Source organism: Sceloporus occidentalis, unplaced genomic scaffold (assembly GCF_023333645.1).
Source record: "Sceloporus occidentalis isolate IW3139 unplaced genomic scaffold, rSceOcc1.0.p SCAF_25, whole genome shotgun sequence".
Classification (NCBI taxonomy): domain Eukaryota; kingdom Metazoa; phylum Chordata; class Lepidosauria; order Squamata; family Phrynosomatidae; genus Sceloporus; species Sceloporus occidentalis.
The window spans coordinates 11,697,084-11,711,522 of record NW_028317005.1 but is presented as its reverse complement, the minus strand read 5'-3'; positions in this window follow the sequence as shown (position 1 = coordinate 11,711,522).

Sequence of the window (14,439 nt, the reverse complement as noted above, 5' to 3'; positions counted from 1 at the left end):
GGGTTGAGTACCCCTCTGTTGGCTAAAGACTATCTGGAATAAAATTCCCATCAACCTCAGCTAGGAGGCAGGATCCATGTTTTTGTGCGCTACCACAGTAGTATGTATCCAGTTGCTTGCTCTATGTTTCTCTGTTCCTTGTATTTAACCTTCCCCACCCTGTTCCTCTGTTTCTTTTTTAACTGGTCATCCATTCAAAAATGAAGCAGAGCGATACTCCCACACTCGATACCGTGACCATAGGTGCTGTAGGTATATAACACCACCACTGCTGTTCTCCCTGTTTTAGATTTGGTGTTCTGATTTTTAGTTTAAATCTAGTGTTACACGTTTATGTCTCATGACTGCACGATAAACTAAACTTCACGTGTTTTGCATTAGAGTCAGTTCCTCAAGCTATTTGTTTCATTTCATTTCATTTCATCTTCGTTTTTGTTTCATGATTGTGTGTATCCTGGTCCTTTATTTCTCTTTGCCATGCCTGCTTGCCATCGGGATCTGCCTAGGCACCTGTGCCATGAACACGGATCCTGCAGGTATGGCTGGCATTTATCTTTGTTATTCTACTGGATGCCTACTACTGTGTACTCCTCTGCATATTGGACTCCCTATCACACTTTGACATCCCTTCCCATGGTATATCAAACTAGGCTTTAAATATGTTGAGGCTGTTGTAATAGGCCGGCCTTGTGCCAGCTTGCTTTTGCTGCTTTTAAAGACCATTTAAGGGCTGATAGGCAACAGCTTGGACAGCTGTATAAAGTCACCCATTGTGTAACACATTTGTCCTGATTCATGCAGCACAAAGTGACTTTTTATTCATAGAAAGCTGGATAAGCTAGTAGATAAAACCAGGTGATGTACAAATTGGGAAATATCTGAGAGACAAAAATAAAAAATCTCATTCCAAAACTGTGTCATTTACTATTTATGTTGTGATGGATTCTAGGAGACAAAATATTGCCATACAACAAAGTACAAACCTGAAAGGAAATGCAAAGGGATGCATGCCTAATGACAGGATTGTAGAAACAGGCAAGAATCCCATTTGATGGTAGGGTGTCCCAAGAGCAAATTCTGAATATATACTTGTCCCATGAAAATCAAGTGGGCATGCATATTGTAAGGCCTGCTTGTAGAATCGTTCACGCTATCCTTGGTAAAACACATGACAGATGGATAGTCCCATGTGGGCACAACAGGAAGCAGAAACCCACTGTCAGGGACTGTGTCCATACAGATGACTGTAAGGACCAATGATGGAATTCAGGAGTTATTGCGCAGTAGCGGTGTTGGGCAGGACCTGGTGCAGGGCGACTGCACTCTCCAGGGTGTTGAGCACCTAGGGTTGTGCGGCCACATAACAGGGCCCTGACATAGCAGAGGATGTTGTCCAGAACAAAACAGAGTGATATCCTGCAGGCACCCTGGAGCAGACATGAGACATAGCTCAACAGAGTAGGGAAGCTAAGCAGAGTAATAGCAAAAACATTGCAAGCAAGGGGGACAGAGCGAACAAGGGGGACAGAGCGAGGAACAGGAAGCCCGAGCAAGAAACATAGACAGACAAGGCATACCGTATTTCCCCATGTATAAGACACAACTTTTTAGAAAAATTTGGGGTCTAAAAACGTATACAGTGGTGGTAGATTATTTTTTTTTACCGGAAAGGGGACCTGCTGCTTACCTCTGTGTTGTTCAGCAGCGTCTCTTGATCCGTTGCGGCGACACAGGAACCCAGTGGAGTCACGTGAATGTACATCACATCACATGACTCCGCTCAGTTCCTGTTCCTGTTCGAGCAACGCAGAGGGAAACAGTGACCCCCACTGAAGTCTGTGAGCTGCACCAGAAGATCTGCAGTTCAGGTAAGGGTGGGGGAGTAAATTAATTAGTGTGTTAGCATGGATGCGTGTGTAGTGGGCACAGGGAGGCTGAAAGTGATGTGCATGTACTGGCTGCCTGAGCATCATAGGAGTGTGATTGCTAACAATTGCTAGCAGCTAACATCAATCACACTCATATCATGCCCAGGCAGCCAGTTCAATAACTTTATGCAATATTTTTTTTTTCAAATTTCGGGCCCCTACTTGGGGAAATACGGTACATGGTACAGGACACAACAAAGGGCAGGGAACAAGGCAAGGAACACAAGTGATGGAGTAAGGATTCGAGATCCTCAGACGCTTAGCCCACCACTACACTAAAGTACTCCAATATTTCGTGGGTCCTAGCACTAAACCCTGCCTACTGAATTACTATTAATCTGAAACGAAACATTAAATCTAAACACAGAACCGAGAAGGACATACCTTTAGACTGCTGACTGAGACAAACATAAAAAATGGATGGGGCCAGGCCCGGACTGGCCATTGGGCACACCGGGCATTTGCCCGGTAGGCCGGGCCAGGCCGGATTGACTTAGGGGCTAATGGAGCTGCAGCTTAAATAGGCACCTGCCCCTTAAACCCGCAGCAACTGCGACCGGGCCCGCAACTCTAGCAGCGGGCCCGCTACTTACCTGGTAGACGCGTGCGAGCAGTGTCTCTTCTACCGCAAGGGGGATGCAGGAATCCAACGGAGCCTTGTGATGTACGTCACGTACGTCACATGACCCTGCTGCGCGTCTGCTTCCCCTGTGCAGATCCACGGAAGTCTGCGAGCGGCACGTACGTCATCAGTTCAGGTAAGTGGGTGAGGGAGGCTGTATGGAGTATGTGAGATTGAATGAAAGAGTGAATTAATGAGTATCTGTGAAGGAGTGAGTGAATGAATATATGTAAATGAGTATCTGAATGAGGGAATTAATGAGTATCTGAATGAGGGAATTAATGAGTATCAATGTATGAATGAATATCGGAATGAGTGAATGATTATCTGTGAATTAGTGAATAAATATTTGTGAACAAGTGAATGAATATGTGTGTGTGATAGCATGGATGTGTAAAGGGGGCAAAGATGCAACAGGCAGGCTGTTTTGGTGGCAAAGATGCCACAGGCAGGCTCTTTTGGTGGCAAAGATGCCACAGGCAGGGTGTTTTGGTGGCAAAGTTGCCACAGGCAAGCTGTTTTGGGGGCAAAGATGCCACAGGCAGGCTGATTGAAACCGTCCGGGGAAACCCTCCGGATGCTGGTGTCAGTGTGGCAAAGCCTTTCCTGGTGTTTGTGATTGGGTGTCGGTGTGGCAGAGCCTATCCTGGTGTGTGTGTGTGTGTTTGGGTGTCGGTGTGGCAGAGCCTGTCCTGGTGTGTGTGTGGGTGTGAGTGTCGGTGTGGCGGAGCCTGTCCTGGTGTGTGTGTGGGTGTCAGTGTAGCAGAGCTTGTCCTGGTGTGTGTTTGTGTATGGATGTTGGTGTGCCTGTCCAGAGCCTGTCCTGCTGTGTGTGTCTGGGTGTCAGTGTGGTAGAGCATGTCCTGATGTGTGTGTCTGGGTGTCAGTGTGGCAGAGCCTGTCCTGGGGTGTGTGTTTGGGTGTGGGTGTGGCAGAGCCTGTCCTGGTGTGTGTACGAACACAGAAAAGAACCCCAGCACTCCAATCAGTCCTTAGGTTTCTTTATTCAAAGAAAGCAAAACAAAAAAGCAACGTTTCGGCCAAACAGGACCTGGGAGTTTTAACTGTCCTGGTGTGTGTGTTTGGATGTCAGTGTGGCAGAGCCTGTCCTGGTGTGTGTTTGGGTGTCGGTGTGGCAGAGCCTGTCCTGATGTGTGTGTCTGGGTGTCGGTGTGGAAAAGTCTGTCCTGGTGTGTGTGTTTGGTTATCTGTTTCCTTAATTTACAGTAGGAACTATTTCATTTTTACTTATCCAGAGATAAAATGCCCTCCTGAACTTGTAATGACTTCAGGGGACAAAACATTCAAGGCCCTGAAATCATTTAGTGGAAAAGATAAGGTATTGTGTTATTTATGCTATAATATTTATTTCAAGGATTAGTCGCACTAAATTGTGGCTTCAGGCTTCCCATGCTGAATGACCAAGTATTATGTATATGTATGTACATATATGTTTTTTCATAAAAATGGGATGCTCAGTCTGAAATTCCCGGGCCTATTTTTTGTCCAATTCCGGGCCTGGATGGAGCACAATTTATAAAGGAAACAGAAGCTAAGAGCAGGACTGAAACAAAGTATCAGAAGTAAACAGCAGAGCACAAGGAAATCCAAGAATGGATTACAGCAAGACAGAAGCAGCTATGCAGCCTGAATAGGGCCTGACACCCACCCTTAACCCCTTCGCGACCTTTGCCGGTTCAGGACCGTCATAACAAGAAGGTCACTAAATGACCTTTGACGGTCCTGAACCGTCAAAAAATTAAATAAGCTTAGAAAGTGATCAAGGATCACTTTCTTCGCTTAAACGGCCTTGCTGCAATGCCTCGATGTCGAGGCATTCAGCAAGGCCGAGATCGGCATCGGGGGCCATGTCTGGCCCCTCCCCGGGGCGTCAACAGCCGCCATACATTGTATGGCGGCGGACGCCCGTTTTAAAAGCGCTTAGGAGGCGATCAACGATCGCCTCCTAAACTTAAATGGTGTCGCTGGAATGCCTCGATCAGGAGGCATCCAGCGACACCAAACACTTACCTCTGGGTGGGCTGTGACCGCTCCGGAGAGCGGTCACAGCCGCCGCTGCCGGTGATCTTCGCCATCAAGCAAGATGGCGGCGGCCCGGGAAATAAAACAATAAAGACGAAAAAGTTCGCTAGAGGGTCTCCAGACCCTCTAGAGAACTGGCTCCACTTGCTGGTTGAATACAGGTACTGCATTCAACCATGCAAGTCAATGGAGCCCAGCTTTCTAATCACTATGTGATTAGTAAAATATTCAAAAAAAATAAAAATAAATAAAAAATGGAAAAAAAAAATTTAAAAAAATGTGCTAACATTTAAAAATAATTATGCAGTGATGTCACTAGATGAACCATCCAGTACCAGCAAAATGTGTAAAAAAAATATAAAAAAAGTATTAAAAAAATAAAATTAAATTAAAAAATAAAGTTTATTATTTTGAGCAAGTGCTAAAATTTCTCAAAAATCTCAACAAAGAGTTAAAATAAAAGCACTTCAAATATCCAAGGGGTGTCTAATATATAAAAAAAATGGCTGATGGGGTAAATTGGAGTGGCCTAGCTCAAAGATAGGGCATAGGTACAGACTGACCAAAATGGAGAAAAAAAGCGCACTTCCCAAATGTGGCATTTTAAATCTGAAACAACCCGACAAACCCATGCATGTCGGGTATCACTGCACTCAGGAGATGTTCCTGAACACACATTGGCGTGTTGTTTGACAGTGGCATATACCAGGACCTGTATATCTATAACTAAAGTACAATTTGTGTGAAAAAAAAATTAAAAAAATTACTATTACAAAGTTTGACAAAGTGTAGTTCTATAATTGGTGCATGGAAAGGGTTAAAATAACAGCATTTGGAATACCCTGGGGTGTCTAGTTTTCAAAAATATATGGTTTGAATGGGTTAAATTGAGTTAACCGGCTTCAAAGATATTCCAAAGAGGAGAGGGAGGCACAATGACCAAATGACCACCTGAATTACGCATGCCCCAAAAGTAGCCTTTTACCAGCCAAACAATCTGACAAACCCATGCATGTGGGGTATCGCTGTACTCAGGAGATGTTGCTGAACACATATTGGGGTGTTGTTTGACAGTGACATATACCAGCACCTGTATATCTATAACTAAAGTACAATTTGTGTGGAAAAAAAAATAAAAAAAATTACTATTACAAAGTTTGACAAAGTGTAGTTGTATAATTGGTGCATGGAAAGGGTTAAAATAACAGCATTTGGAATACCCTGGGGTGTCTAGTTTTCAAAAATATATGGTTTGAATGGGTTAAATTGAGTTAACCGGCTTCAAAGATGTTCCAAAGAGGAGATGGAGGCAGAATGACCAGATTTGTTAAAAAAGATTTTGAAATCATAAAACGCTGCTTGTACTTATTGCCCTATAACTTACAAAAAACAGGAAAAAAACATAAAAACATTGGGTATTTCTAAACTCAGGACAAGTAGTAGAATCTATTTAGCTAGTTTTTTTACTTGCTTTTTTAGGTGAGTAAAAGATTTTTCAAATAAAAGTCATAAAATGTATATTTTTTTCAATTTTTCACCATGTTTTTTTATTTTTTTTTATAGTAAATAAGATGATACGATCAAAATAATGGTATCTGAAGAAAGCCCATCTTGTCCTGAAAAAAACAATATATAACTTATGTGGGTACACTAAATGGGTGAGGAGAAAATTACAGCTGAACACAAGCACCACAAAAGTGTCAAAACAGCCTCGGTCCCACAGGGTACAAAACGAAAAATGAGCCCGGTCCTTAAGGGGTTAATACCCCAGTGAGCCTCACACATGCCTATTTGATGGAAAAAATATGTCCAAAGCTTCATTATAATCATAGTAATAAACTGTATAACTCCTGCTGTTGCCCCCCAGTACCCTCGGCCAGTCCTCTGGTACATGTAGCAGCACCCTCACATGTAATAGGGCCTGCTGCTGCCCCACTCATTCTCTCCATACATGGGTCTGCATACAGAACTCCTGTGCCGCGAGGGCCTGTCTCTACCCCCGACCACTTAGGCCGCTTGGGGTTGCACCCCAACTGTCCGTGAGCACTTGCCGTCCGAACAGCCTCCCCCGTTCTCTGAAGGCTTGCCGCATGCTCCCTTCCGCCATTTCTGCTCCTGAAACAACAGCTCTTTGATGCCCATACACTGTCCTCCCGCAGGCCTCAGTGTGCTGTATGCTCCGTGATGTCAAATTGCTGCAGCCTTGCCTGGACTTTCCTCCATGCCTTTGAGGCCACCTTTGACACGTTCCATTTCTGATGTCTTCATCCCGTCTTCTCAGTCTCCGGGGGCCAACAGGCCAACACGGCCCAACTACTGCCAACAGTGGGACCAGCTACTCCTGTAACCATCCAGCACACCACTGCCGTGTCGATGACAGGGCCTCTTCAACCAGCTTCATCGGGACATAAAAGACAGAAAAAAGCCTCCCAAGCCTGAAAATGCACTACCGCTAGGATGGACAAAAACAGGTGTGGAAAACACAAAACGGTTCCCCATATATATACCCCTGCCCCCCTACCCCCCACCAATCATAAACACCTACACTACCTAAGCCATACTCCTACACAAAACATAAGTTACCATTTTACCTCTCATACAGAGATTCCTTTTAAGTGGTTTAAGAGAAGCTGTGTTTTTATTTCCATGCACAAGATACCCAATATGAGATAAAACCAATGAATGTAAGACCATTGCAAATCTGTTTTTCACATTTTTACAAATTGCTAAGATCAATAGGTAATGGAAATATTAAACTTTTTTTTCCATTAACTTAAATATTTTACTTTGAGTGAGTCCTCTAAATATCCCTAGAAAGAAGTCAGTGCAAACATAATTTTAGAAATATCATTCATCTCACATATACTGCCAATGTCCGTTTAGCTCACAGGCTCATGTTTAATTCATCTCTTCACACATCGTTATTTTCTCTTAACCCTATGTATTGTTTATCCTTTTTACATCTATATCATATTTCAAACATATTATCACCGTGCATTATGACTGTAACAGGGTCCAGCCATGTTACTGTATTATCACTGTTATGTTATCCATGTTACTGTGTTATATAATTGTTATACTGTGTTCTATCTCAAAGCACGTTGGCAGTTGTGCTCCTTGCACCGATGACCCTCCACATACTGTAAATCTCCCTGCTGCCTATGTGACCATATTCATGCTTCCAAATTCAAATTGTAGGCACCATTCCTTTTATCTGCTGGTTGGTCCTTATGTCTCACCTTCAAATTTATTGAACTGATTTTTGTCCTGTGTGTTTACACAGATTTACGATTATCCTGTTGGCCAATGTTGTTCTCCAGTAAAATATATGTATATATATTTGCTAATTTGCATATTGATTGGTGTGTCATTAATAGCGGTAGGGTTATTTTGGGAGAGGATCCTCAGAAAAGCACACTTTGCTCCAAGAACTGGAAATCAACCCACTAGTAGCCAGCCGACGCTACGTGGAGGCTGGAAGTGAGGCCTTTTATTATAGGAAAAATTTAAGGTTGGGGGGGCAGGGTTTACACAGAAATCTGATATACCTGTAGAAAAGTGACCTATTTGGTGCCAGACTGCCACTCCATCTTCATTACCTTCTCTCCTTTCTTGTGTTCCTGCTTATAATCTTGTATATAAGTTTTTATGTTCCTCTTTGTTTTATCTATTAATGGGCATGTTGGGGTGATTGCAGCTGTAATATTATCTCTCCAGACCCTGGCGTAGGAAACACATATCGAAATATGGGGTTCTTGCATGCTGTATAGTGACATTAAACAGAAAATTTAAACTGAAACTTGTTCTCTAGTCTGGATTCCTGTTCTGGACACCAAGATCCCGAGTTGTGGCTCTGTTTCCATGAATGCCTAATAATTTGATATGCTATTTTTTACTTTATTTATCACATTAAATGTTAATAAAACCATCAATCACCCTTGTTAAGTAATGTGCCATAGGTTCCTTTATATGTTTTATCATGATTTCTTAATTAAAATCAGTGTGTCGCCAAAAAATGCTCAAATATTTGACAACTAAGAATCCTGTGTTCAAAACGTCATATAATATTTATGCATAATTGTATTTGTTCGAGTAAATTAACCTAGAACAAATCATTGTATCTTCTCAGTTATGGTTAATTGAACAAAATAGACTTCACAATGAATGTGTGGCATGACGGCATTTAGTATGAGATGTTTGTACTCAATTAAACTGCCCATTTCAAGTGTATTCGCAGAATTTTTCATACGTAACAGCTGTTTAACTCATTCAGAAAATCTCAGTCTCAGTGGCTCCCATTTCCATTCAGGAATAGTTAGATAAAATTAATGGGTTTTATACATTGCTTCCAGTAATACAATATAATCAAGAATATTAAACAAATAAAGCTTTTATTTTTCTCTGTTGTATACCGTATTTTGATTTACCATTACAGCAATTTTTAAGTGCCATTGCATTAAATTTTTCGAAGGATATACATCCAAGGACCTGTCTTATCTCATCATCTGCATCTGCCATTGTTATTCAGCAGCTATTAAAACATCAATTGAATTGGAGTCTGTAAGAGGCTCCAGTGATTAACTTCAGATCATAAATGTTATGTTCACTCGATTGCTATCCATGTAATTTTTATACCTGCTTCAAATGACCCATGACATTAAATCCATGAAAACAAAAGGGAAGATGTGGAAGATTAGATTCCATCTGCCTTACGTGTGTCAGATTTGTAAATGTTCCAACCCAGTAGGTTTGTTATTCTGGAGCATGGTGGTGTGTGTTCGATCTGCATGTTTTTATACTGATCAGGTGTAACTCTTGAGATTTAGGTTGTGCCTTCACTGGAACTATGGGCCTAACCCAAACCCTCAAAAACAGTCTAGGCCATACAGTAGGCACTAGCATTCTGGTAGGTAGCATTCTCCAGGCATCCACCAAACCCACCACTGTCCATCAGACTTCCAGATAGTGAAGCATGATTCATCATTCCAGAGATCATGCTTCCCATTCTTCATAATCCAGTGGCTTTACACAACTCCAGCCGACACTTGGCATTGCACAAAGTGATCTTTGGCTTTTGTTCAGCTGCTCAGCCACAAAAACCCATTTTATGAAGCTCTTGAAGCACAGTGCTTGTACTGATGTTGCTACCAGAGGCAGTTTGGATCTCTGTAATGAGCGATCCTGGTGATTTTTGTGAACTATTCTCTTCTGCACTCGGCAGCCCCGCTCTGTGAGTGTGTGGTCTTCTTCAAAGCTGAGCTGTTTATACTTCTAGACACTTCCACTTCCCAGTAATAGCACTTACAGTGGACAGGGCAGACCTAACAGGGCACACATTTCATGAACTGACTGGTGGCGAAGGTGGGATCCAATGACAATGCCATGTTTAAAGTAACTGAGCTCTTCAGTGCAACTCATTGTACTGCCAATGTTTGTCTATTCTTACAGATATTAACGGGATAAAATAATGAATAATTTTTGAAAGGGATAAGAAATCTATGACTCTTCTAAAAACAATATTAGTTAAACAGCACTAGTTAAACATGCTTTCTCATATTGATATTAAACACTGACCAGTGAAGGCTTCTGATATCAGTATTTAATTATCTGTCAGATAGATCAGTCACACGGTTTGGTTTAGGTATTGCAGTCTGTCTCGCATTGAGACAATTAATGACCAAATCTTTACAGTATGAAGGGGGTTATTCAAGAACTACTGTACGTGAAGTGAATTAGAAAATAATGACATATGATAGGTGTCAATGCCTTACATTTTATTATTTTATATGGGGTTTTTGCTTTGCCAATTAGGGACACTTCACAACGTCCTACATAAGTTACATGACAGTTAAATGTCAGCAAAATGTCACCTACAGAGCATATGAAGGGCAACAGAAACAGAAGAAGTGTATTTAACCACAAAATACTAAAACAGTGAGTGCTGTAACTGATTTCAATGCTACGAGCGAGTCACTGCAGCATAGTGCATTGTCAAACAATACTCTATAAAAAGCTGTATTAACGCATCAAGGGTTGTAATTGAGGCCATAACTACTAGGTATAGCCATTTTTATGTTTCAAGTCAATTCCGCCTTTTTTAATAAGTTAGGTATTTATGCATGTGCAAGTGTACCTTCATGTCATTTACAAATAAGATTTTATGAAGGGGGTTATTCAAGAACTACTGTATGTGAAGTGAATTAGAAAATAATGACATATGATAGGTGTCAATGCCTTACATTTTATTATTTTATATGGGGTTTTTGCTTTGCCAATTAGGGACACTTCACAACGTCCTACACAAGTTACATGACAGTTAAATGTCAGCAAAATGTCACCTACAGAGCATATGAAGGGCAACAGAAACAGAAGTGTATTTAACCACAAAATACTAAAACAGTGAGTGCTGTAACTGATTTCAATGCTACGAGCGAGTCACTGCAGCATAGTGCATTGTCAAACAATACTCTATAAAAAGCTGTATTAACGCACCAAGGGTTGTAATTAAGGCCATAACTACTAGGTATAGCCATTTTTATGTTTCAAGTCAATTCCGCCTTTTTTGATCATTTAGGTATTTATGCATGTGCAAGTGTACCTTCATGTCATTTACAAATAAGATTTTACCCCAGTATTGAGATTTCACCCACTTGCCCATACTTGTCCTTTGGATTTGGCTATTCTCAACGTGAGGCTCTGCAGGAAGGACACCCTTGCCATGGTTGCTCCAGGGAGGTTGGTTGTGCTGTCGTGTATAAGGCCAAGGGCAGTGACCGCTATAAACATCTTAGTGGTCACAAGATCTAAAAGTACCAACTTCCAGAGTCTCATAAGATGCTCAATGTATTTATACTTTGTCTGGGTACAATCATTTTTTTGGCACCCCAGGTGGGTGCGGCTATATTGCTAACTCCCTTACGTTTGTAAACTTCCATTATCCCATAATACTTCTAACCACAACCATTTTCTATGGCAACCACTTCTCCTTTGGGCCCAGTGACTTCACCAAGTAACATGTCACCCACTTCTCACAGTGCCAGCTTTGCTGCCATACAGCTTGTCAGTACCATCTTACCAGTGCCCACTTTGTCCCCCAAACTTTATGGTGTCACCTTTGTGTCCAAGCAGCCTGTCAGTTCCATCCATGTGCCCAAACAGCTTGTTAGTGCAGTCTTTGTGCTCAGTTTATCGGTGCCATATTTGCCTCCAAACAGCCTGTCAATGTCATCTTCGCCCTCAGTTTGTTAGTATCATCTTTGCCGTTACATGCCTTGCCATCTTTGTGCACAAATAGCTTGTTAGTGTCATTTTTTTCCCCAGATTGTCAGTGACATATTTGCCCCCAAACAGCATTACACTGAATGTGTCAGCGTTATCTCCTTTTGTGTCTGAGGCAAGAACAGAAAATTGTGTCCCCAACTATATTTTTACAGAAGTTATTTTGAAGAAAGTAGATAACAAGCGAATTAATTTTATCAGAATTGCAAAGAATAAACTTTATTCACTTTATTCACATTTTGTGCTGGTCGGGGCCTGAGCAAGTGTTTTGCTTGAGCTTAAAGGGACATTTGGTACATTAAAGTAACCTTTGGCACTCCAGAGGTTATGTACTATAATCTCCATTATGCATATGCAGGTGTTATAGCATAGTAATCATCTGCAAACAGCCAGACACTGCCATGCTACAGTGCAGCTTATAGTGAGCATAAGCATATAGTGAGGTATAATATGTGGTACAACATGAATCCCATTTCTGTATATTGATTAAGACACTGATGGCTGTACTGCATAACTCCCATGATCATTTATTGAGCCAGACAATGACAAGTGGTACAGTGTAACTCCCATCATTAAATAGAAAGCCAGACACTGAGCTTGTACAGCACAACTCCCATCATTATATACTGAGCCTGACAGTGGTACAGTATAACTCTTATCAATATATACTGAGCCTGACAGTGGTACCAAACACTCCTATCATTACATAGTGACCCAGATACAAAAGGTGGTTACAGCATAACTCCTCTCATCATAGAGTGATCCAGACATAGACCATGGTACAGCATAACTCCTATGAATACCGTATTTGCTTAATTATAAGATGACCCTGATTATAAGACGACCCCTCAAATTTTGGATCTTATTGGGGGAAAATAGAAAATGCCTGAATATAAGACTATCCTAATGGAGAAAAAAATCAAAACCACTGTTTTTGTCATATCTTATTGCATATGTAGAGTGCCCCATGATCCTCAGTCACATTAAAGACACCCTGGGGATCATGGGAAATGTAGTTCACAAAGATGTGCCCCTAATTGAACCAGCTATGCAAATCATTCCTACCTGACAGTCTGTGCTCCTCTTCACAAATTGTGAAGAGGAGCACAGACTGTCAGGTAGGACTGATTTGCATAGAATTATAGGCAGGGATATGTCACATAATTTACAAATCGAAGCAGTGTCAGATGAGCACTGCATGACCCACGTGACCCGCTTAACAGTAGTGTTGTGAGCTTCCGGCGGATGCTGTGATCCGGCTGCATCTGACGATGCTGAAGCAGGGGGTGGTGTTTTGGCCGTGGAGACAGAGGCAGAGACAGAGTCAGTGGCAGATGCGGATGCTGGGATTCGCCCTTGGTGCATGCAGAGATGCGGCTGAGAATGCTGGGATTCGGAGGTATCATAGGGGATGATTTGAAGTGTGATTACAGGTATGACCTCGATTATAAGATGAGTTTTTTGATATTACAATCGAGCAAATATGGTAATTTAGGAAAAAAAGAAAAAGCCTGAATATAAGACTACTCTACAGGGAAAAAGTTTTACTAGTAAATATTAATTCACATGTAAACTATTTTTTCATATTTAATAAAAACTATGATTGAGAAAATGCATTTTTTGTTTTTATTTCCTTTTATTTGCCAACCTGCCCCCAGATATGCTTTATACCCTCCTATATGCTACTCTGCCCCCCTGAAATGCCACTCTGCCTCCCTGACAGTGGCGTACCTAGCGGAGGGTGGGGGGGTGCGGTCCGCACCGGGTGCCACTCATCAGGGGGGTGCCAACTTGCCGGCACCGGGCACCCCTCCAGAGACGGACAGTAATGTCCGCCGCTGGAGGAGCAAGCTCGTTTGGGGAGATCAAGGATCTCCCTTTAACCGGCTTAAAATCACTCAAGAGAGCTGGAGGTCTGTTAAAGACCTCCGTTACTGTTCCCTTGCGATGCGCGCGGCAACTGCTGCTGATGTGCGCCGGGGTTTGTTGTTAGATCCCAGCGCACAATACTGAAGCCACGCCCACCGCCGTCCGTGCCCTCTGAACCGGAAGAAGACAGAGAAGACAGAAGAAGGAGATCGAAGAGGAGGAAAGGTAGGAAAGAATTCAGGGGGAGGGGGGTAGAGAGTGAGAAGGGAGGGGGGAAGAAAGTATATTGGAATAAATAAACAGTGAGAATGAGTGAGAGAATAAATGAATGTGTGGATGCATTGTGAGAATGAGTGAGAGAATGGATGAATTGTCTGAATGAGGGATAAAATTAATGAGTTTGTGAGAATGCATTGTTAGCAATCATACTCCTATCATGCCAAGCCAGCTAGTACATGCAGGAATCTGGGTATGCCTGGGCATGATAGGAGTGTGATTGCTGTTAACAATCATATATATATATATATATATATATATATATATATATTTATATATATATATATATTAATATTGTTATTTAATTTTTTTGTCCTATTTTGGTGTGTTACTTACTTTAAATAAAAGTGTGAGATTTTTTTTTATGGTGGGGGGTCATATTCGGTTTTGGCCAGGTAAATGCTGCATTTTCGGTTTCAGTCC